Genomic DNA, 25,142 nt, shown 5'->3' with positions numbered 1-25,142 from the left:
TGGACTTGGCCTTTCTGGCAGGTTCACCCCTAAACTTTTTGCTTTTAATTGTGACCTGGTGTTAGTGATTTTTGGCTTCTGCGCAATTTACCACTGTGTCCCAGGGTAAAGTGGGTGCGTGTGGTAAGGTTGGCCTGCCCTCCCATAGGAATGCATGGGGGATGTATGTGTCCCTGGTAGTTCCTGATGCGTGGGGAGTGCAGGTGCGAGTTTGGTATGTTTGCGACTCGTGTGATTAAATGCTGCGCGATGATGTGTGCGGCGTTAATGCGCCTAGTGTGGAAGTGCCACTTCTAGAAGTTGGCATGTCTGTGTAATTTATGTGAATTGGCTCTCTGGCTTGTGATTGGCTGGAGCTGGCTGGTGAGCCTGGTTCCAGGAGGCAGGATGCCCCAGTGGTGAGTGGAGAGATCTGCATGATTGATGTGAGGGAGGAGTACACCTGGGACCTGAATAGGGCTGAACTTTCCCCACACAATGCTGGCTCCGCCCCCTGTGGTGCGACTGATGGCCCTAGCCTGGCCAGTGAATGGGAAGAGGGGCGGAGCACATCAGAGTGCTCCTAAACCTGCTGTGACTGGTCTTCTCCCACCCTGCCGACACAGACAAAGGATTTGTATGTATAAAAAGGGGCTGTGACCCCTTGAAAATTGTTCTGTTCCTGGATCTTATCTTGGAGGGGGCCTGATGCTGCTGGGCGCCAGGAGGACCGCCACTGGGGACTGCCTCCCTGTCTGGAGGGCCCTGTGAGCTGGCCCCTGGGCCAAGCCTTTGCCTGCCCCCCCTTTTCCTTCCTAAGGACCTGGCCCCTGAACTTTGACCTGCAGCGCCTGAGAGCGGTTTATTTTCCTTTCAGCGCCGTGGGGCGCTGGATTGGCTTCAAGAGGCTGTCTGCAGCATCGCACTGCTGATGGGAGAGAGAGGATCCCCCCTTGCTTCATTTTTGGTACGGGTGCCCACCCCGCATCTATGCCAATTTGTGTAGTCCCTAGCGGGTGCCCACCCCGCCAGGGACTCTGTGCTGATATTTTTTACCGTCACGGGAGTCCACCCCGTTTTATTTAATTGTCGGGAGCCTACCCCAGATTACTGAGTGAGCCGCTCTTCCCTCCGCCCTCCTCTGGGCCGCCGCCCTGCCTGCGACGACCCAGAAGTACTTTAGCCAAACACCGGAAGCTGACGGGAGTCCACCCCATGCTCCGGTGAGAGAGAGCGAGAGGAATAGGACGCCAGCACCAGGAAGCAGGAAGCAGCGGGAGCCGACATCGCGCTCCTGCATGCGACGACAGGTGCTGCCGTCAGCGAGGCTCCCCGAGTGGAGGGAGAGCCACGCAGCCCAGGAGCCGAGAGAAGACGCCGCCGAGAGGAGACGCCGCCTCCCAACAAGCCGGTGAGTGCGGGCATCCCCGCGGGTCGCTCCTCAGCTTCGTGAAGCGCTTCCTCTTCTTCAGAGCCCACGAGAGGCTCAGGGGGCATTTTTCCACTTCGAGTCCCCTGAGCGGGACTCCAACGACGGGGGCAGTTCTTCCGAGCCTGAGAGACTCCACCAACAACAGGGGCATTTTCTTTGTTGTTTCGAGTCCCCCCGAGCGGGACTCCAACTATTCCGGGGGCACTTTGGAGGGTAGAGCGGCCCCGATTGGCAGCGGGCTTCTCCCCCCCCCCCCAGTTTGCAGGGCACATTTCTTTTGAGCCCGAGAGGCTCCAACGTGAAGGGGGCATATTTGTTATAGAGCCCAAGAGGCTCCCGGTCACATTGTGCATTTGTTCTTTCAAGCCCACGAGGCTCCTGAGGCCCCGGTTGTTTGTCCAGAGCCCACGAGGCTCCCACGTTGTCCCACAGTCATTTTCTTGGTATTTAGAGCCTGAGAAGCTCCAGGGGACACAGTTGGTCATTTCTTACGAGCCCACAAGGCTCCAATGCTAAAGGGGGCATTTCCTAATTTAGAGCCCCAGAAGGAGAGCCAGGAGGCACACTGGTGCCAGGCTCAGTTGCCCCAGCTGCCCAGCACTTAGTGGGCAGCTGCTTCGTTTAGGCCCCTTGTGAAGCTTCTTTTGCTGCCTGCACACAGGGCGTTTCAGCCCCTGAGAGGCCAGTTGGCCTGGGGACAGTTCATGTGTTGTGCCCTTGCGTGGGGTACATGTTTTTGCCCCATGTGATCTTTTGCGCAAATGTGATACCTGCCTAATGTGATTTCTGCATCATGTGTAATTCTTTTTGCCCAATACCTCTGAATGTATGTTGATGCTTAATAGGTTGTTTTTCCTAGTATAGGGTATGCTAGTGAGTTCATGGTTCCCTGCGTGATATTTGCCAAAGGTGTTTAGGATTGCGTAGGTGGTACTTACCTTTTGCCAGTGGTTACTGGTTGTGTGCTACATTTGTTATTTGGTGCTACAGTTATTATATGTTCTATGTGCTAAGCGTTATTCCTACAAAGTGCTAATTCTTCCAAGTGCTAGTTCTAAAAGTGCTTATTCCTGACAGTGGCCCATGTGGCCCTGTCCCATGTACATAATCCCCTGTAAATTCTGCCCGTGCCTATGGCACATTGTAAAGTGTGCGTTTATTATCTAATGTGTTTGGTATAATACAAAGGCTATTTTTATATATAACCTTGTGTGGAGTTCCTCTTGTGGGGGGCCTGGGATGTTGTTGCTGGTGGGTACGTGCGCAAATACTTAACCTACATTGCCTCCGGGATAAGCCTTACTGCTCGTGTCACGTTACCTAGAGGGTGAGCAGGGGTTATCATTGGCGGGTAACTCCGTTGACCTGACTAGAGTAGTGGTTTCTGCCTGGCTTTGGCGCAAGCCTTAGCCAACTGGAAATCCCATTTCTAACACCTACAATTCTACTTGTCAAGCAAGACTACTCTTGTGGAAAGCTCATACAATCCCATGGAATGACAGTCAGGCTGCCCCGCCAGAGTCTCGGCTCCCCTTTCAAAGACAGGGTGGCAGTATAGACCCATATTAACTGCACTCCCATCACAAGTCCGCCCCCCTCCCCCGCCAAAACCACTTTACCACAGTGTCCCATGAGGTGTCAATCAACGATTTTACAGCCAGTCCGCCTCTATTTCTGGGTTTTCAGAAAAACAGGCCTTTCCGTCCGCTTCCACTCGAAGCCTGGCTGGGAACCGCATGGCATATTTGTACCCTTTGCCTCTCAGCGCCTTCTTGATCCCCAGGAAGGAGTGTCTTTGCCTCTGCACCAAGTGGGTGAAGTCCGGAAAGAAGGTTATTTCCGTGTTTTCTTATTTCAGGGGAGGCCCCGTCCGGGCATGTTGGAGTATCACGTCTCGATCATGGAAATTGAGAACCCTAGCAAGGATCGGTCAAGAGGGGGCTCCAGGTTTCGGCCACCCCCTGGGGACTCTATGTGCTCTCTCAATAACAAAAACTTCCCGAGCCCCCTGGGTTGCAGGTGATTTAGAATAAGATCCTCTACAAAGAGATCCGCGGCTTGGCCCTCCGATTTTTCTGGGACACCTAAGATTCGCACATTGTTACGTCGAAGGCGCCCTTCATAGTCATCCAGCTTGGTTTCAGCAAATTTCCGGAACTGCTGCAATTCTTTGACATCCGTCTGCAGCTGAGAGGCATCTTCCACAAGACTTGCTTTGGAAAGTTCCACTTGTTTGATCCGCTCGTTATTTTTGTTCATGTCCGCCCAGAGTAGGTTGACCTCCACCTTGATGGCGTCCATCTTGTGTTCTAGTGAAGACTTGATTCCAGCAATTGCTTCTAGCCGTCGTTGAGTGTGGGCTCCTTGGTCTGCCTCCCCCGTCGCACCTCCAACCCTGCTCGTAGGGGAGGGTTCAGGTACTGATGTTTTAGGGAGTGTGTACCTGTCCAGTTTGGTCTGCTGCCCAGGTTTTTGCCTCTACTGGACGACATTGTGCATTGGTTATTGATCCTGGCACTTCAATGGATGGAACTCTGCAGCAACAGGGACACCTACTCGGGTTTGTGGGCAGGACTGCCACCCCACCTGGTCCCGTCAGCTTCTTCCGTAGGTAGGGTCTCACTTTCGGGAGGAGGGGAGGCGGGAGCCAGTGGCAGCCGCGCCCGACCCGTGCTTAGGCTCTACTCTGGGTGGGCTGTCCAATGCTCTGGCCGAATGTGTCCAAAAGTACTGTAAGTACTACTTTTGTGAGCCAGGAAGATTAGCGCTGCGGGTTGCGCAGCCGGATGTATGAATGGCGCTCCCCGGGGAAAGGATGGGCTGAACGTCATCTGAATCCCAGTGTCAGTGGAGCGCTGGACCAAAGCCGCCCCGTGGGAGTCACTATCGTCCCAGACCACGATGAGGGGTGAGAATCCAAAGCTGTTGAGGTGGTCCTTTTCCCTACAGGGGATGGACTTCACGGTGGAACACTGCCCTGGTACAGTACACGCCTATGCTGATGGTCTGTCCAGATTTTTCCGCCTTAGGTGAAGAGTACTCCCAAGGGGTGGGTAGTTCTCCCCACATTTCAGCTGGAGGGGACACATGTTAGACCTGGCACCATTGGCGTGGGTCTCCTTTCCATTTTTTTCACTGTTGCCTCCTATGTTTTGCTATGTTTTTCCTGGTCTAGATGCTTTGGGCACTTTGCCACTTCTATTCAGTGTCAAAGTGCAAGTGCTCCCTACTGTAAATTGAAGTAGGGGATTCATCACTCCATGATTGGCTATTTGATTTACTTGTCAGACCCTAGTACAGTGCACCATGTGTGCCCAGGGCCTGTAAATCAAATGCTGCTGGTGGGCTTGCAACACTGATTGTGCCACCCACAGAAGCAGCATATAAAGTGTGGCTCAGGCCTACCATTGCAGAGCCTGTGTGCAGCCTCAGGCTGCCATGTCGACTTGGCAAGTGCACCCACTTGCCAGTCCCTAAACCTTCCCTTTTCTACATGTTAGTCACCCCTAAGGTAGGCACAAGGTACCCCCATGGGCAGGGTGCATTGTATGTAAAAGGTAGGACATGCCCTGATGTGTGTGGCATGTCCTGATAGTGAATTACAACCAATTTCATTCTTTACTATTGCAAGGCTACCTGTTCCCATAGGCCAGAATGGGCAGTTTGATTATAACATCTTATAATCCTCACTGACCCAGGGAACAAGGTGGAAATTTGAGTTTAGTATGCCTGAAGTCAGAATGTTAAAATACTTCTTTTAGTGAGGGTGTGTGGAAATGAGCCTTTCTAGGGGCCCACCAGTGCAGGGATTCACCCTTATCTGTCCACAGGGCCTTAGACCAATAAAACAGAGATTGGCAGGGAAGCTGGAATATCAAATGACAAGTTTATTATACACTCATGAGTGATACTACATCAATACATTACCCCCAGGCGCTGTAGGAGGCAGTACATGGAATACAGAAACCAGGGGCCTTTTATACACACTTTGTAGCTGAGTAAGCATGAAGACTTAAATAGACGGTACATGCATACATAGTAAAAGCTATTGGCTAACATGGGCAGATAGATATCACTTGGTCAGCAGAGTGGGAGGGGAGACAGAACTGCTTACATCAGTAGGAAATGCTAGACAGTTACATTCTCCAACAGGTGCATTCTAGCATCTACAGACCTTTCTGGGCTCATACATTGCTCTTGCTCAGTACTGAAGGAGTTAATTACAGATGATGACTCAAGCAAAATAGAAAGGTAAGCAACAGTGAAGACGGGAGAATCACATGGCTAATAAAATGGATGCCACAACCAAAATGGCTTCAGCTCATGCTAACAGAAATGATCTGTGATTTCCACAGGTGATTTTTACATTCGGTGTTTGAAATTACCACTTTTAGAAAGTAGGTATTTACTTGCCCAACCATCCAGCATGCCTCTGCTAGGTTTGTGTATTCCATTTCTGGTTTGTGAGTGACAGGGGGCTGGAGAGGGCCTTGGCTCCAGCAGTCTGAAGGGTCAGGGCTGCATTGGATAGGGCCTGCATTAAATAGAGAGTAGGGTGAGGAGATTTCCTTTCACTGACCTGAGCACTCATAGAATTTAGAGTAGGGGGAGGAGTTTTCCTTTCAGCTACCTGAGCCAGGTCTGCCTACAACCATGCTGTCTCTACCGCCTTCCAGGAAACTGCACAGAACTGTTTTTTGCTGGGCACAGGCACCCTCTGCCTTCAGAGGACAAAGGATTTACTGGTATAAATATTGGGGCCCAGACCCCAGACCTGTAGATCACTTCTTGGAATCAAGACAAACCTTTGCCAAGGAGAAGAACCAAGGAAGCTGAAGGAGGAGTCTGCCCCTGTGCTGTTTTGCTATTTCTGGGGTTGGCCTGCAGTGGTTACTTTTTTGCCAAGGAAAGGGGAAAAGGTGACCTTTTCATAATCGTGAGGAAGGATCTCCAAGGGCTTGAAGTGTGCTTGCCTCCTGCCTGAAGTCTCAGGGATACAAGACTTCACCACCAGCTCCCCTGAATTCCGTTGCTGGGAATTCTACCTGCAGAGAGGCGCCTGCTGTTGTTTGGGCCCTCTGAGAAGACTGCGTGTCGCTGGGAGCTGGAAGCGCAACGCAACGAGGTGAAGCGTGTCGCCGCCGCAGCATTTGCCGTCGCATTGCTGAAGAAGCGTGTCGCCACCACAGCTGTTCGCCGTCGCATCACCAACAAAGTGTGTTGCATCACCGGAGAAGCGTGTCGCCGCCGCAGAGGTCGCTGTCGCATCACCGGAGAAGCGTGTCGCAGGGCCTGTCGCGGCTCAGATGTTACCGAGTTTACAGCACAGCCGTTGGGCGTGCACGCATCATATCCAAAGTTGTCGGATCGCATCAAAGACGCCATTTTGTCGCATCACACAGGATCGTCGCATCGCATTGAGGCGCCATCTTGCCGCATCGTCACCGGGCCGCAGTAAGAAACGGGGCATTAACTCCCGACACAGTAAGGAAGCGATCCTCAACTCCCCAGTGCAGCAGTAAGGAACCGATGCATTCACTCCCCTGAGTGTAAGGAACGGCGCATCAACTTCCCCCCTTTTTTGTTTTGCGTGACACATCTAAGGTACTTTGAGGGTAAAGTGTTGCATTTACCATCTACATTGAACTAAGCTATTTTCTACCATTTTAAAGTCTATTTTTGATTACAGTATTGTGGATTTTTGTCGTTTGGTCTTGTATTAAGTCTAGTAAAGATTACTTATTTTTCTAAACTGGTGTGGTGTCTATTTGTAGTGTTTTCACTGTAATACTGAATGTGTTCACAAATGCTTTACACACTGCCTCTGAGATAAGCCTGTCTGCTCGTGCCAAGCTACCAATGTGGTGAGCAGGGGTTATTTTAGAAGTGTAAATCCTTACCCTGACTAGAAGCAAGGCTCCCTATTTGGACAAAGGTACCTACCTATACCAACTAGAGACTCCCAATACTAACAGTATTTCAAAGTAACATTGCGCCCCTAATGTGATGTGGAAGGAGTGGGTAAACCCCGCCTGTGCTCCGGCAGCCCCGGAGGTACCGTCCACTCCTGAATACGACATGACTTCAGAGGCTGAAATTCCAGCTGCCACCGGTGGGAGACACATCCCACTGTGTGATCCTTGGCATGGCCTTTAAAGAGAGTCAGGTTTCGGGTCTGTTTCTTGCAGATTGAAGTAGCAGACCGTCTTGGCGGGCCCATTCATGTATTTATTGCTGCGACAGGAAAGGAAACGTCTCAGCTCAATAAAATGCACTAGTACTTCCTAAAGTGCCTTACGAGACTTCATGCGCATTATTACAGCTTCCTTTCAGATTTTAAGCTAAACATGTATATAAATGTGCAGTATTCTTAATAATTATATATGTTTTTAGAAACATTTTATTGGCATTTAAAATTCATGCATGCAGGGCACATACACAATCTGAAATGAGCAACATATACAGGGGCTATAATCGGTTACAGAAAGCACTACATGTCCATCCCCATGAACGGTGCCTGCTGATTCTGCTCTGGGCACTCTTTACACATGTAAAAGTCCTTACCGGTCCCGCCCCCTCAACTGCAGAAGGTTGAACAAGCCCTGTGTCCACGTGACGTACCCTACCCATCATGCTATCGCAGGTCTTTGTATGTCCTGGTTGAACTCACCCGCCCCTGTGTCTTCAGCGGTGAACTGCGAGCACATTCCTTGGTTAAGTCAATGGAAAATGATCTAAGGCGAGACCTATTCGGTTTGCCAATGCTTGTTTACCTTTGACTCTGTTCCATGTTCCACACCAGGGCCATCTTTAGCGCTGGTGCTGTCCAGTCCACCGTCTTTTTTGTTCCCTCCCTCCATAAGACCACCTTCTCAACGAATTTCCTCCTTACCCCTCTCCAAAAGCATTTCGCCATCTTGTAGTGCTACTCGTAGTTCACTTGCACGGTTCTTTGCAGCAGGCACATTAACCCTCTGAACTACTTCATGATCAGTCAAAACTGACACTAGACAAGAGTCCCACCTCTAATCAGCAGCAGCATTAATCACCAGTGTTATCTTGACGTTTTTATCGTTGCCTGAAAATTGCTGCAGCATACTTTTAAATCTTCCCCACTCCACTCTACCCCAATCTACCCCACTCTACTCTACCCCAATCTACCCCACTCCAACCTACCCAGCCTACCTCACTTCATCCTTCCCACTCCACTCTACCCTAATCGACCCCACCCCACCCCACCCCAATCTACCCGACTCCATCCTATCCACTCCACTCTACCCCAATCTACTCCACTCCATCCTACCCACTCTACTCCACCCCAATTTACCCTACTCCACTCTACCGCAATCTACCCCACTCCACCACACTTGACCCCACCTGTATCTACCCAACTCAACTCTACCTGATTCTACCCAGCTCCACTGTACCCCAATCTACCCACTCGACCTCAGTCTACCCAACTCCAATCTACCCGACTCTACCCCACTCCACTCCACTGCACTCTACCCTACTACACTCTACCACATTCCACTGCACCCAATCAATCCCCACTCCACCCCAGTCTACCCCACCCCAATCTACCCCACTCTACCCCACTCCACTCTACCCAATTCTGCCCCCACTCCACTCTACTGTAATCTACCACACTCCACCCCACTTTACCTCACTCCATCCATCCCACTCCACTCTACCCAATTCTACTCCACTCTACCCAATTCTACCCCACTCCACGCTACCCCAATCTACCCCACTCCACATCAATCTACCCCACTCCACTCACCCCAATTCTACGCAACTCCACTCTACCCTAATCTACCCCACTGCACCTCAGTCTACCTCACTTCACTCTACCCAATCCTACCCCATTCCACCCCAATCTACCCCACTCCACTCTACCCAATTCTACTCCACTCCAATCTATCCCACTCCACTCTCCCACAATCTACTCCACTCCACCTCATCCCAATCTACCCCACTCCACCTCACTCCAATCTACCCCAATCCACCCTAGTCTACCCCACCCCAATCTATCCCACTCCATCCTAGCTGCTCTACCTCACTCCTCCCCACTCCACCCCACTCCAGTCTACCCCACTCCAATCTACCCCACACCAGTATTCCCCACTCTACTCAACCCCCTCTCCACTTTATCCCAATCTACCCCACTCTAAACTAAAGGGCATTCGAATGCCAACCCACATTGAGACAACATTTAAGAGGTATGTCAGTCGACTTTACCTCAGAGTTTTCATTTCTGCGTCAATAAGACCCTATATCAGAGCCAATTCTAGAAGTAAATCTCAGTAGTAACTGTAGGTCTGATACTACAAGCAGCATGGATCACACAGGAGATATGGAAGATCCCGGCTGCCCCTGTCACTCCATGTCTGTTCTTAGGATAGACCACCAACAAACTGTTCACCTGAATTAATTCTCTAGAAAATGCCCTTGCCTGGATTATTAATGTTGTGTATGTGGTGGGGGGTCACAAAACTCCACGGAAACAGAGATTGGAAATAGAGGAAACATTCATTAATGAAGCCGCCCACTGGGCGAGGGAGATTAGACACAGGTATTCATTCACACAGAGGGACATCCAGGAGCGAGGAGACTGAGGGACCCGAGGGTCCATGTGATGACGTCAGATACAACTCTCGAATGAGGAACTTACCGACGCTTCATCAGCATCGAGTACAGAAGATTTCCTCCCTTGTGCACAGGAGTAGAGACTCAACACCTTCTGCCATGTGTGCAATACACCCAAGCCATCGAGGGCCCTTATAGGAGACTCAACACCTTCTGCCTTGTGCGCAATACACCAAGCCACCGAGGGCCCTAATAGAAGCCTGAGGTCAGTGAGAGTATCTCACTCTTCTGATATCATATGATCACTTCCCAATCTATTGCAGCCATTGATTAAACCATCTGTTGCACCACATTGATCTCGATAGAAGAGAAAGCTTAATGTCCCCCATCAGCCATGTGACCTCCAGTGTCAGAATCCATCGTCCTTCAATAGCACTTAAGACACTAAGGTATCTTTGCAGGTGTTTCTGATTATAGATCTACGAGTGCATCGAGGCCACTGGAGCACTGTGTGATGAAAGAGAGAGTCAGTGGAGCCAGTTCTGTCAACTCTCACCTTTTCTGCACAAACTACATCCATGTGCTGTCTTGTGGGCTGGCGTGGGCTGGCACCAAGTCTAGAGATCCCTATTGGTGCAGGTCCTTATCCAGTTACCATATCTGACTGTTCATGAAGTGTAGTGCCTGGAGACAGTCTTTATTCAGGTGGTGCACCACCTTTAGTACACCTGCGGTCCCCTCTTGCAGAGGTGTGGAGCCTGGAGACAGTCTTTATCTAGGGGTACACCACCTTTAGTATACCTGCAGCCCCCTCTTGCAGAGGTGTGGTGCCTGAAGCTAGACTCCATCCAGGGGGTACACCACCTTTTGTACACCTGCGGTCCCATCCTACAGAGGATGGTCACCTGGAGGATTCAACATCTGAAGAGATGACAGGCTGACCTGCCAGACTCATTCTATGAACACATCTTCCAGGGATATACAACATGAGAATCACTAGTCATTTTTAGTTCTCGCCTATGCAGCGCACATGCGCTGCATAGGAAAAAAGACTTTTTGTTATCGATTCTCTTTTCGCCCTAAAAACGTGCACGCGTTGCATTGCTTTCAATGGCAACGCATGCACGTTTGGCGATTCCCTTGCGGGAGCGAGCTTTGACACCATATGTTTCTAATTAACTTGCAAACATATAGTGCCCCTGCTCGCTCTCGCAAGGGAGGAAACCGGAGCAGGCCCCCTCCTCTCTCCCCTGCTGCCTCCTTTCAGCACGAGGCTCGCACGCGCCTCATATAAATGTTGCGAGAAAATACAGCTCTCTTGCACTTTTTTATATTCTTTCTGGCTATTGCGTATGTGCCAAGACTCATCTTACACTTTGCCCCTTCCTGTGTGTTCTTTTATATTGTGCGAAGCAGAAGGATCTTAAAGCCATGTTAAACGCTGTGCGCTTGTCAGCTCAAGTTGGGCAAAGTAAGAAGAGCGAGTGCTTCAGGGCACCTATAGCTGTTCCTTCATCATCCCAGCTGCATTGTTTCTGAGGTTCCCTGGTTGGAGTGATTGCGCACTCCTGCTGCCCTGACGAGGACTCATGCGTGCTGTACCACGGGCACGTGGGGAGAGCATTTCCACTGCAAATTCAGGAGCATGACACAGTGATGAGTTTTTTTTTCTCCTCAGTTAAGCCCTGCGAGGCTCTTAAATGGCGTGGCTTACGTAACACAGCAAGGGGTTGGAGATTGCTTGGATCTAATCAGACTGCAGGGTTTTTTCTGGATCATATTAAAAGAAAGTTTAATGAGTGTATAAGATGCTCATCTGTGTGCATCTTAGGCTGTCTACAGCCTGGCATGTTATGTGAGCAACATTTGGTAGGCAGAGTGATAAAATTTTTAAATACAAAAAAGACTGGACATAAAATAGACATATACATAGGTTTATATTTTGGTACTGTCTGGAGATGGGGGGTCGTCAAAGGTCTTACATGGCAGCACTCGCGAGTGTGTAGACAATTAAAATCACAAATAAACTAAGCTCAGGTCCTATGGTTGGTATTTCTGTGATAATAACAACACTGAGAAAACAAATGGAAATTTGACATACTGTATCATCTGCAAATTAAATTACCCAACGCAGAGAGTTGCCAACCTACATGCATGGGTGGGGCAAGGAGACCCTTTTCTAAGTCCTTCGTAGAATGTGTTGCTCATGCCATAGGACACGTGACTTGGCACCGGTCACTCAGTGCTTAATGTGTAAAATAGTAAGTTCCAGGGCCCTAACCAGGAGGCCACTGCAGCTTGCACCATCCATTGCCCTGTCATTGCTGCCAAAACAACTACTAACTAGGGGTGGGCGTAGTTCGCGAAGTAGCGCTACGCGAAGCTACACGAAGTGCACTTCGCACTACGCGAACTTCACGTAGCACTACTCGAGCTGCGTAGTAGCATGTTCGCACTGTGCAAGATGCGTTTTCAATGATTGCACAGTGCGGACAAGCATCCGGCACTGTGCAAGCATTGAAAACGGCATCTTGCACAGTGCGAGCTGTAGTTTTCTGCTGCTCGAGTAGATTATTACTCGAGCGGCAGCTTTCTCAACGCGAACAGTTAGTTTCTCATTGAGAGCGGTCGCGAGCATGCGCAACCACTCACAATGAGAAACCTGACCTCCTCGCGTTGAGAATCTCGCCGGGATGTCATTTTGCTTGCTCGCGGTCGCGAACATGACATTCAGGACCGCGAACAAGCAAAAAATGACCGCTGCACTACGCTACGCTGCACTACGCATGTTCGCACTGTGCTACGTGCAGCTCGAGTAGTGCGAAGTTGCAAAAACTTCGCAAACTACGCGAGCGTAGCGTAGTGCTTCGCCCAGGGTTACTACTAACCATCTCTCTCACCTGCAAGTGTGACAGTTCATAATATCCCAGGTCCCCAAAGCTAAAGGAATGACTGGGGAGGCAGGTATTAGTATTCTTTAGTGTATATTGTATTCACAAACAACCGTTGTTCTGCTCATCTCTAAATTAGATTAGCAGCGCCACCAAGTAGCAGAGTGCCATAAGTGTGGTGATGACAATTAAGTTTGGTGCCGAGCATCGGAAACCAATTAAGTGCCGGTAGGAAGCACTGGAAACCACTGGCTAAAATTAAGCACGGAGGGCACCTGTCCAAAGGCATACATTTGGATGAGGCACAGCTGAGCTAGTGTGAAGCAGCGCTGCACGAGACCCTTTCCATGTGTACCAATGCTACACTGAAGAGAGAGAGGCACATACAGACTACACCTTCTTAACAATACTGAACATTCTTACTTGGCCCTCTCTCATAATCAGAACTTGCTTCAGATTTAATAAAATTTGCAGCAACAAATGTCCATAAGCTGGCCGGATGCTCAACAATACTCATTCACATTGACAAGGCCGATACGCTCAGGCATTGCCGAGATCTATTGCCTTAGCCAATGTTTGTTCTGATATATGAACACTATTCATTTAGAGTGCAGGACTACCCTATAGATATAGGATGACCACTTCTCAGTCCAGAACCAAAGCTAAAGCTAAGATAAGGGCTTCGTTCGATGCATTGTGACACCTTTGCCACCAAAGGGATTGGCACGGCATGGTAATGAGAAGATCCGGCCAGCTTTTTGACATCTGTTGCCTCAAACGTTAATAAATCTACTTCAAGTTGCGATTTTGAGAGAGGACCAATAAGAATGTTCAGTATTGTTGGGGCTGTGGCGTAACGGCCAGAGCTGCCAACAGGGAATATTGGGAACCAGATTTGAATCTCAGGGTTGGCTGAACAATTTGTGATTCTGGGTAAATCACTTATGCTTCCCCCTGCCTCTGACATCGAATGTGTCATTGTGTAATGTAACTGGTGAGCAATGAAAGCACTCCAATACCATCGGCTGGTGTTAGCACTATGGCAAGATGGAACATGGAACAAGCGCTCCAATACCTTTGGATTGTGCAAAAAAAAAAAAGCAGTAGCGATGAGGGAGGTAGTGGATGGCTTGATCAAGCAGGGAAGCAGGCGTAGGTGGGGAGATGGGCAAGCAACAATGGAAACAAAAAACCTTAATTGAAGCAGGATTAGCGACAACAATTAATGTGTCATTCTGTACTGTAACTGGTGAGCATTTAAAGCACTCCAATACCATTGGCTTGTGTTTGCGCTCTGGCAAGACAGATGACAGAGTGAGTTCTCCAATACCATCGGATTGGGCAAAAAATAAAATGAACCAGTGCTGCTCATGTTTTAACAGCTTTTTAAGAAATCCATTTGTTTATGTACATGCACATGCATTTTTGTGGTATGTGTGTATGTTTATAAGGGAGACAGCCTGAAAACACAAGTACTCCTATGGAGTGCTTAAAAACAAAGACAACTAGCATTGGCATAGCCAATGGGTCTCGCCTTTGGGACCTTATAAGTATTTAGTTATGCAGCACAACTGTTTCATGGCTAAACAATTATAAGGTCCCAAAGGCGAGACCTAATGGCTATGCCAATGCTTGCTATTTTACAATCAACCCGACACATCAGGAGGTGTTGCTGAAGATTCCTCAATATGCGCATATGTTTGTGGTATTTCATTAGCACAAAGCCAGCTAAAAGTCAGCAGGTCAAAGACAAGCATAAAGTCAACAAGTGATAAGAGAGATAGCAAGCTTGTGGACAGTTAATGCACTGGTATGTTATGTTATGTTAATTGCAAGTGTGTCATGCTGCTGGCTACTGTCTTTATGATCGCAGTGTGTGCATTGACCTATGTGGCAAAAAGCCAGGTATTCAGCCCTTTCCTGAATGCCAAGAGCTCTCAGGTGTTCCTGAGATGGAACAGAAGCTCGTTCCATGACCGAGCAGCACATGTGACAAAACTTCGACAGCCCCAGCTAGCTTTTTTTGCTAGAAATATAGCCACCCTTTTTTCTTTGGCTGAGCGAAGAGCTCTACTGGGGATATACCATTTGAAATGCCGGTAGTCTGGGCCAATTCCGTGGAGGGCCTTAAAGACCGTACACAGAGATTTGAATTGTATCCGTTGTTTCACTGGGAGCCAGTGTAGTCTTTTTATTTCTTTTTTGACAGAAACAAACTTTGGTGTCCCTGTCAACAGTCTGGCTGCTGCCTTTTGCACTAATTGAAGCTTGTTTAGGTTTTTTTTTTGGATAGTAAGTAAAGGCTATTGCAGTAGTCCACCCGCTCTAGGATTAGAGCTGATATCACTATCCTTTGACAGTCCTCTGGTAGGAATGATTTTATTTTTCTTATCATTCTGTAGAGATGGAAGCTCACAGAGGTTACCGCGTTTACCTGGTCCCCAAAGGTGAGTTTGTTGTCAACGATGACACCCAGGTTTTTTGCTTTCCTGGTTGGGTCTCGGAGAGACCATAGTTCTTCCGCCTACCAGTCTGGGGTCCAGTAGTTGTCATTTTTGCAAAGATGAGGTCCTCTGTTTTACTGGAGTTTAATTTCAAACAGTTGGTCATAATCCATCACTTGATTGCTTTCATACAACCATGGAACGTTTTCCGTTATTTGGGTGTCATCGGCGTAGCTGAAATCCAAAGGATCGAATCACCGTTGCCAAAGGTGCCACATAAACATTAAAAAGGGTAGGGCTAAGGGAGGAGCCGTGTGGTAATACACAAGGTAGGGAAAAAAAGGTTTAAAGTGAGCTTTATCGAGGTCGACTGTTTGAATTCTATCTGTTAGGAGGGACTTTAAAAGGTTCCAGACATTCCCTTGGGCCCCATAAGTTGACAAACGGTCCATCAGAACGTCATGGTGGACCGCGTCGAAGGCCGCGGAGAGGTCTAGCAGGATAAGAGCAGCCTTGCCCCCTTGGTCCAATGCTTCTCTTAGCTCTTCAGTAGCTTTTACCAGGGCTGACTCAGAATTTTGTCCTTTGAAACCATATTGAGTGGTATTAACTTGCAGGAATGTGCTGAGTTGGGCGTTCATAGTTTGTTCCACCAGTTTTGCTGGCAGTGGTAGATGAGATATTGGTCGGTAGTTATTTGGGTCCTTAGGTAAAGATTAGTTTTTTTTAGCAGCGGGAGAATGGACACTGTTTTCCAACTCTTAGGGAACTGGCCGGATTCAAACATAGCGTTAAATATAGGGGTCAATACTTTACCTATGATCTCAGGAGCGAGTTTGATCACTGAAACTGGGCAGGGATCATGGGGGGATCCTGATGTGTTGGAGGCAATAAGGATTGTCGTGTCAGGCTTCTCCGGTGGTGAAAAGAAGCCAAGAGTACGTCGTGAATCGGTTGTAATGGTTGCCAATGAGGCTGGTTCACCTAAGTCTCCAGGCTGGGTGAGGCTAAATGCAGAGAAGATAGCTTCCACCTTTTGTAAGAAGGTGGCAATTTCCTCACAGAGTTCAGAACTACTCTGACTTCTTGGGGTAGAAGGGGTAGTCAGTTTAGCTACAGTCCTAAAAAATTCTTTATAAGACAATTCCGCTTGTAATATTTGATCTGTAAAGAAGGTCTTTTTGGTGTTAAACAGTAGCTTTTATAGTTAGTGAGCTCTATTTATAAGACTCTTTAGCTACAATGTTGTAGCCTCTCCTTCAGCGGCGCTCTAGACGCTTACAGGCATGCTTTTGCTTCCTTAGTTCTTCAGTAAACCAGGGGGTGAGGGTTGAGAGAGTTTAGGGGCCCAAAATTTTACTGGGGCTAGGATATGGCATGCTGTGTCGGCTCACTCTGTGTATCGGGCAGTAGCCTCGTCTACTGCAATAGGATGGGCAGGGGCCATGGCCCTGAAGAACGCTTCTAATATTGGGCTCTTAATTTTTTTCCAGACTCTTGGTTTTACCTTTTTTTTTACTCCTTCCTTATCATGAACAGAATCGGGGGGAGTGAGTAAAATTGGATAGCAACATGATCTGGCCAAGCAAGTGGTAGGGCCTTCGTACAAGTCAGTAGTGGGTTGTTGGAAAAAATCCCATCTAAGGTGGGTCCTGCAACATGAGTGGGTAGTCTATATTCATCACCTCCCCAGGCTGATAGTTTCTAGGTCTGAAAGTGCTTCCAGATGGAAGTTGAAATCCCCAAGGATTGTGTAAGAATCTGCACTGAGCCCGTCCTCTAACAGGGTCCCAACTGCCACTAAAAAGGCACTCTTAGGGCCTGGAGGACGGTAAAGATGAATGCCCTTAAACGAGTTGAGGTTACTAGTATAGAAATTAAAGGAGAGTGCTTCACAAGATGGATTGGAAGCTGTTAAGAAGGATGACTGTAGGGAATTGTGATATATAACTGCCAATCCCCCCTCTCCTAAGAGGTCTGTCTTGCACGTATCATACGAACCCTGGATGTGTAGCCTTAGCCAGATCTGGCCCTAACACCTTGTCTGACAAAGTCTCAGTAATAAATGCAATTTTTATGTTATGTTCCTTAATGAGTGTAATGATGTTCGCAGCCCTCCCCACACAAGAGGTCTGGAGCCAGTTATTTGTTGAGAATTGCTTTAATATGTATAACTATCGCAGTAGAGCGCCGGGACAACGGACGCCCTCAGGGGTATCACCCGACTCGCGCTATGTATCGCAATCGGGAAAATGGCCACCTCGCACGCTACGTGGTGACGTAGCTTGCAACACTAGAGCGCGACTCTACATATCTTCCCATTTTTGTACTACAACATAAATCACAGCGTCTTTACCGTGTAGAGCTAATTTCCTTCCTCCAGTTCAAAGTCTCGAAATCTTGCAGGCCTCACCACCACTCGGGTGTGCCTTACCGGGGTGGAGATCACTTCTCTGGAACAGTTCTCAGCTGTGGTCACTGCCTTCCCCTCCAATGCACTCGGCCGTTCTCTCCGCGGGGACTCTCTCTCTTCTCCTAGATGTTCTTCTGCTCTGGAGACCTCTCCTTCTCTCAGCTCTCCTCTCTGTACTTCCGTTTCCCCGCTACCTTCTCCTTCCAGGCTGCCTGGTTCATTTCCTAGTGCCCTCGGCTCCACTGCAGTTCTCTCTCTTTGTTCCAGTGCCCAGTCCAGTATCTTACTGCATCGGGACATGCGATCTTGGGACCACACATTCCCATCGCTGAGCAGCGCCGCTCTGTCACAGACCTCCTTCACTTGTAGAGGTTGACTGTATTTGCTGTCTCCTTTTTTTCTAAGTACTGCCAGTTTGACTCTGACCCATTCCCCTCTTTCCAGTGTTGTTTCTTTCACGTTCCTCCTCTTGTTATAGTGTTCCATATATATACGCTGGGCCTTTTCTAGGTTGTGCTGCACCACCGCCGGTGACTATTTACTTGTCACAGTCTTTTCCTTCCACGCCAGATTGTCCTTCGTGAAAGGGTCTCTACCTCTCAAGATCTGGAAGGGGATGTACCCCGTGCTCGTTGGAGTGATGCGGTAGGCCCATATCATGCTTTGTATTTCTTTCTCCCAGTCTTTTCCCATCGTGATGGCGGCTTGAATGGAACCCATTAGAACTCGGTTAAAACGCTCCACTTGTCCATTTCCAGCGGGGTGGTATATGGATGTGTGTTTGGTTTTGATGCCATTCCTCTCCATATACTTGTACCATTTCTCTGAGGTGAACTGTGGACCGTTGTCACTTAGGATGGATCTGGGTATGCCCTCTCTGAGGAAAATAGACGTGAGGAATCGAAGTATAGTGTCGGTATCCATTTCTTCTTTCCCATACACTTCTGGCCATTTTGAGTATCTGTCAATGACAACACGTAGATATTTTGGGGTTCCCTGGGTATCTAATATGGGTCCCAGAATGTCTATCGATATCTCCTCCCAGGGGTTTGTCGGATTTATAAACTTCACTAAGGCTGGTCTCAGGGGTGTCATGGTCTTGTCTGCTCGTTGGCACTGGTCACATTCTCTCACATGTCTCTCTATTTGGATGTCCATTCCTTGCCACCAGTACATCTGCTTTGTCCTCTTTTTGGTCTTTACAATTCCAAGATGTCTTCCGTGTAGTATCGCCAACAGGTGCGGTACTAGCGTGGTCGGGGGGACAACTTTGTCCCCTCTGTACATGAATGTGCCCTTGTCATCCAGGGACAATCCTTCTCGAACTTCATAGAACTTCCTGAGTGGTGTTCTTAGATGTTTCTTTTCCAGCCATCCCCGAAGGATATATTGTTTAACTTCTTGGATATCTTGGTCTTCTTCATATGCTTCCAACGACTCCTGGTTGCTAATTACCTTCTCCGGGTCTCCGGGTCTTCCGGGCTGAGTTGGGCGTTCATAGTTTGTTCCACCAGTTTTGCTGGCAGTGGTAGATGAGATATTGGTCGGTAGTTATTTGGGTCCTTAGGTAAAGATTAGTTTTTTTTAGCAGCGGGAGAATGGACACTGTTTTCCAACTCTTAGGGAACTGGCCGGATTCAAACATAGCGTTAAATATAGGGGTCAATACTTTACCTATGATCTCAGGAGCGAGTTTGATCACTGAAACTGGGCAGGGATCATGGGGGGATCCTGATGTGTTGGAGGCAATAAGGATTGTCGTGTCAGGCTTCTCCGGTGGTGAAAAGAAGCCAAGAGTACGTCGTGAATCGGTTGTAATGGTTGCCAATGAGGCTGGTTCACCTAAGTCTCCAGGCTGGGTGAGGCTAAATGCAGAGAAGATAGCTTCCACCTTTTGTAAGAAGGTGGCAATTTCCTCACAGAGTTCAGAACTACTCTGACTTCTTGGGGTAGAAGGGGTAGTCAGTTTAGCTACAGTCCTAAAAAATTCTTTATAAGACAATTCCGCTTGTAATATTTGATCTGTAAAGAAGGTCTTTTTGGTGTTAAACAGTAGCTTTTATAGTTAGTGAGCTCTATTTATAAGACTCTTTAGCTACAATGTTGTAGCCTCTCCTTCAGCGGCGCTCTAGACGCTTACAGGCATGCTTTTGCTTCCTTAGTTCTTCAGTAAACCAGGGGGTGAGGGTTGAGAGAGTTTAGGGGCCCAAAATTTTACTGGGGCTAGGATATGGCATGCTGTGTCGGCTCACTCTGTGTATCGGGCAGTAGCCTCGTCTACTGCAATAGGATGGGCAGGGGCCATGGCCCTGAAGAACGCTTCTAATATTGGGCTCTTAATTTTTTTCCAGACTCTTGGTTTTACCTTTTTTTTTACTCCTTCCTTATCATGAACAGAATCGGGGGGAGTGAGTAAAATTGGATAGCAACATGATCTGGCCAAGCAAGTGGTAGGGCCTTCGTACAAGTCAGTAGTGGGTTGTTGGAAAAAATCCCATCTAAGGTGGGTCCTGCAACATGAGTGGGTAGTCTATATTCATCACCTCCCCAGGCTGATAGTTTCTAGGTCTGAAAGTGCTTCCAGATGGAAGTTGAAATCCCCAAGGATTGTGTAAGAATCTGCACTGAGCCCGTCCTCTAACAGGGTCCCAACTGCCACTAAAAAGGCACTCTTAGGGCCTGGAGGACGGTAAAGATGAATGCCCTTAAACGAGTTGAGGTTACTAGTATAGAAATTAAAGGAGAGTGCTTCACAAGATGGATTGGAAGCTGTTAAGAAGGATGACTGTAGGGAATTGTGATATATAACTGCCAATCCCCCCTCTCCTAAGAGGTCTGTCTTGCACGTATCATACGAACCCTGGATGTGTAGCCTTAGCCAGATCTGGCCCTAACACCTTGTCTGACAAAGTCTCAGTAATAAATGCAATTTTTATGTTATGTTCCTTTATATGTGTGATGATGTTCGCAGCCCTCCCCACACAAGAGGTCTGGAGCCAGTTATTTGTTGAGAATTGCTTTAATATGTATAACTATCGCAGTAGAGCGCCGGGACATCGGACGCCCTCAGGGGTATCACCCGACTCGCGCTATGTATCGCAATCGGGAAAATGGCCACCTCGCACGCTACGTGGTGACGTAGCTTGCAACACTAGAGCGCGACTCTACATATCTTCCCATTTTTGTACTACAACATAAATCACAGCGTCTTTACCGTGTAGAGCTAATTTCCTTCCTCCAGTTCAAAGTCTCGAAATCTTGCAGGCCTCACCACCACTCTGCCCACACGGGTGTGCCTTACCGGGGTGGAGATCACTTCTCTGGAACAGTTCTCAGCTGTGGTCACTGCCTTCCCCTCCAATGCACTCGCCCGTTCTCTCCGCAGGGACTCTCTCTCTTCTCCTAGATGTTCTTCTGCTCTGGAGACCTCTCCTTCTCTCAGCTCTCCTCTCTGTACTTCCGTTTCCCCGCTACCTTCTCCTTCCAGGCTGCCTGGTTCATTTCCTAGTGCCCTCGGCTCCACTGCAGTTCTCTCTCTTTGTTCCAGTGCCCAGTCCAGTATCTTACTGCATCGGGACATGCGATCTTGGGACCACACATTCCCATCGCTGAGCAGCGCCGCTCTGTCACAGACCTCCTTCACTTGTAGAGGTTGACTGTATTTGCTGTCTCCTTTTTTTCTAAGTACTGCCAGTTTGACTCTGACCCATTCCCCTCTTTCCAGTGTTGTTTCTTTCACGTTCCTCCTCTTGTTATAGTGTCCCATATATATACGCTGGGCCTTTTCTAGGTTGTGCTGCACCACCGCCGGTGACCATTTACTTGTCACAGTCTTTTCCTTCCACGCCAGATTGTCCTTCGTGAAAGGGTCTCTACCTCTCAAGATCTGGAAGGGGATGTACCCCGTGCTCGTTGGAGTGATGCGGTAGGCCCATATCATGCTTTGTATTTCTTTCTCCCAGTCTTTTCCCATCGTGATGGCGGCTTGAATGGAACCCATTAGAACTCGGTTAAAACGCTCCACTTGTCCATTTCCAGCGGGGTGGTATATGGATGTGTGTTTGGTTTTGATGCCATTCCTCTCCATATACTTGTACCATTTCTCTGAGGTGAACTGTGGACCGTTGTCACTTAGGATGGATCTGGGTATGCCCTCTCTGAGGAAAATAGACGTGAGGAATCGAAGTATAGTGTCGGTATCCATTTCTTCTTTCCCATACACTTCTGGCCATTTCGAGTATCTGTCAATGACAACACGTAGATATTTTGGGGTTCCCTGGGTATCTAATATGGGTCCCAGAATGTCTATCGATATCTCCTCCCAGGGGTTTGTCGGATTTATAAACTTCACTAAGGCTGGTCTCAGGGGTGTCATGGTCTTGTCTGCTCGTTGGCACTGGTCGCATTCTCTCACATGTCTCTCTATTTGGATGTCCATTCCTTGCCACCAGTACATCTGCTTTGTCCTCTTTTTGGTCTTTACAATTCCAAGATGTCTTCCGTGTAGTATCGCCAACAGGTGCGGTACTAGCGTGGTCGGGGGGACAACTTTGTCCCCTCTGTACATGAATGTGCCCTTGTCATCCAGGGACAATCCTTCTCGAACTTCGTAGAACTTCCTGAGTGGTGTTCTTAGATGTTTCTTTTCCAGCCATCCCCGAAGGATATATTGTTTAACTTCTTGGATATCTTGGTCTTCTTCATATGCTTCCAACGACTCCTGGTTGCTAATTACCTTCTCCGGGTCTCCGGGTCTTCCGGGCTGAGTTGGGCGTTCATAGTTTGTTCCACCAGTTTTGCTGGCAGTGGTAGATGAGATATTGGTCGGTAGTTATTTGGGTCCTTAGGTAAAGATTAGTTTTTTTTAGCAGCGGGAGAATGGACACTGTTTTCCAACTCTTAGGGAACTGGCCGGATTCAAACATAGCGTTAAATATAGGGGTCAATACTTTACCTATGATCTCAGGAGCGAGTTTGATCACTGAAACTGGGCAGGGATCATGGGGGGATCCTGATGTGTTGGAGGCAATAAGGATTGTCGTGTCAGGCTTCTCCGGTGGTGAAAAGAAGCCAAGAGTACGTCGTGAATCGGTTGTAATGGTTGCCAATGAGGCTGGTTCACCTAAGTCTCCAGGCTGGGTGAGGCTAAATGCAGAGAAGATAGCTTCCACCTTTTGTAAGAAGGTGGCAATTTCCTCACAGAGTTCAGAACTACTCTGACTTCTTGGGGTAGAAGGGGTAGTCAGTTTAGCTACAGTCCTAAAAAATTCTTTATAAGACAATTCCGCTTGTAATATTTGATCTGTAAAGAAGGTCTTTTTGGTGTTAAACAGTAGCTTTTATAGTTAGTGAGCTCTATTTATAAGACTCTTTAGCTACAATGTTGTAGCCTCTCCTTCAGCGGCGCTCTAGACGCTTACAGGCATGCTTTTGCTTCCTTAGTTCTTCAGTAAACCAGGGGGTGAGGGTTGAGAGAGTTTAGGGGCCCAAAATTTTACTGGGGCTAGGATATGGCATGCTGTGTCGGCTCACTCTGTGTATCGGGCAGTAGCCTCGTCTACTGCAATAGGATGGGCAGGGGCCATGGCCCTGAAGAACGCTTCTAATATTGGGCTCTTAATTTTTTTCCAGACTCTTGGTTTTACCTTTTTTTTACTCCTTCCTTATCATGAACAGAATCGGGGGAGTGAGTAAAATTGGATAGCAACATGATCTGGCCAAGCAAGTGGTAGGGCCTTCGTACAAGTCAGTAGTGGGTTGTTGGAAAAAATCCCATCTAAGGTGGGTCCTGCAACATGAGTGGGTAGTCTATATTCATCACCTCCCCAGGCTGATAGTTTCTAGGTCTGAAAGTGCTTCCAGATGGAAGTTGAAATCCCCAAGGATTGTGTAAGAATCTGCACTGAGCCCGTCCTCTAACAGGGTCCCAACTGCCACTAAAAAGGCACTCTTAGGGCCTGGAGGACGGTAAAGATGAATGCCCTTAAACGAGTTGAGGTGACTAGTATAGAAATTAAAGGAAAGTGCTTCACAAGATGGATTGGAAGCTGTTAAGAAGGATGACTGTAGGGAATTGTGATATATAACTGCCAATCCCCCCTCTCCTAAGAGGTCTGTCTTGCACGTATCATACGAACCCTGGATGTGTAGCCTTAGCCAGATCTGGCCCTAACACCTTGTCTGACAAAGTCTCAGTAATAAATGCAAGTTTTATGTTATGTTCCTTAATGAGTGTAATGATGTTCGCAGCCCTCCCCACACAAGAGGTCTGGAGCCAGTTATTTGTTGAGAATTGCTTTAATATGTATAACTATCGCAGTAGAGCGCCGGGACATCGGACGCCCTCAGGGGTATCACCCGACTCGCGCTATGTATCGCAATCGGGAAAATGGCCACCTCGCACGCTACGTGGTGACGTAGCTTGCAACACTAGAGCGCGACTCTACATATCTTCCCATTTTTGTACTACAACATAAATCACAGCGTCTTTACCGTGTAGAGCTAATTTCCTTCCTCCAGTTCAAAGTCTCGAAATCTTGCAGGCCTCACCACCACTCTGCCCACACGGGTGTGCCTTACCGGGGTGGAGATCACTTCTCTGGAACAGTTCTCAGCTGTGGTCACTGCCTTCCCCTCCAATGCACTCGGCCGTTCTCTCCGCGGGGACTCTCTCTCTTCTCCTAGATGTTCTTCTGCTCTGGAGACCTCTCCTTCTCTCAGCTCTCCTCTCTGTACTTCCGTTTCCCCGCTACCTTCTCCTTCCAGGCTGCCTGGTTCATTTCCTAGTGCCCTCGGCTCCACTGCAGTTCTCTCTCTTTGTTCCAGTGCCCAGTCCAGTATCTTACTGCATCGGGACATGCGATCTTGGGACCACACATTCCCATCGCTGAGCAGCGCCGCTCTGTCATAGACCTCCTTCACTTGTAGAGGTTGACTGTATTTGCTGTCTCCTTTTTTTCTAAGTACTGCCAGTTTGACTCTGACCCATTCCCCTCTTTCCAGTGTTGTTTCTTTCACGTTCCTCCTCTTGTTATAGTGTTCCATATATATACGCTGGGCCTTTTCTAGGTTGTGCTGCACCACCGCCGGTGACTATTTACTTGTCACAGTCTTTTCCTTCCACGCCAGATTGTCCTTCGTGAAAGGGTCTCTACTTCTCAAGATCTGGAAGGGGGTGTACCCCGTGCTCGTTGGAGTGATGCGGTAGGCCCATATCATGCTTTGTATTTCTTTCTCCCAGTCTTTTCCCATCGTGATGGCGGCTTGAATGGAACCCATTAGAACTCGGTTAAAACGCTCCACTTGTCCATTTCCAGCGGGGTGGTATATGGATGTGTGTTTGGTTTTGATGCCATTCCTCTCCATATACTTGTACCATTTCTCTGAGGTGAACTGTG

The 25,142-nt window shown here is 48.3% G+C and overlaps 1 protein-coding gene across 2 annotated transcripts in view; it reads left to right on the top strand.

Moving 5' to 3' along the window:
• Window positions 1-25,142, top strand: part of LOC144752881 (H-2 class I histocompatibility antigen, Q10 alpha chain-like) — a 454,909-nt gene that overhangs the window by 117,960 nt on the left and 311,807 nt on the right. The gene's annotated exons all lie outside the window — the stretch shown is intronic.

Source organism: Lissotriton helveticus, chromosome 5_1 (genome assembly GCF_964261635.1).
Source record: "Lissotriton helveticus chromosome 5_1, aLisHel1.1, whole genome shotgun sequence".
Classification (NCBI taxonomy): domain Eukaryota; kingdom Metazoa; phylum Chordata; class Amphibia; order Caudata; family Salamandridae; genus Lissotriton; species Lissotriton helveticus.
Note: the sequence above shows the minus strand (reverse complement) of the source record. Positions and strands in the feature narration are given on the sequence as shown.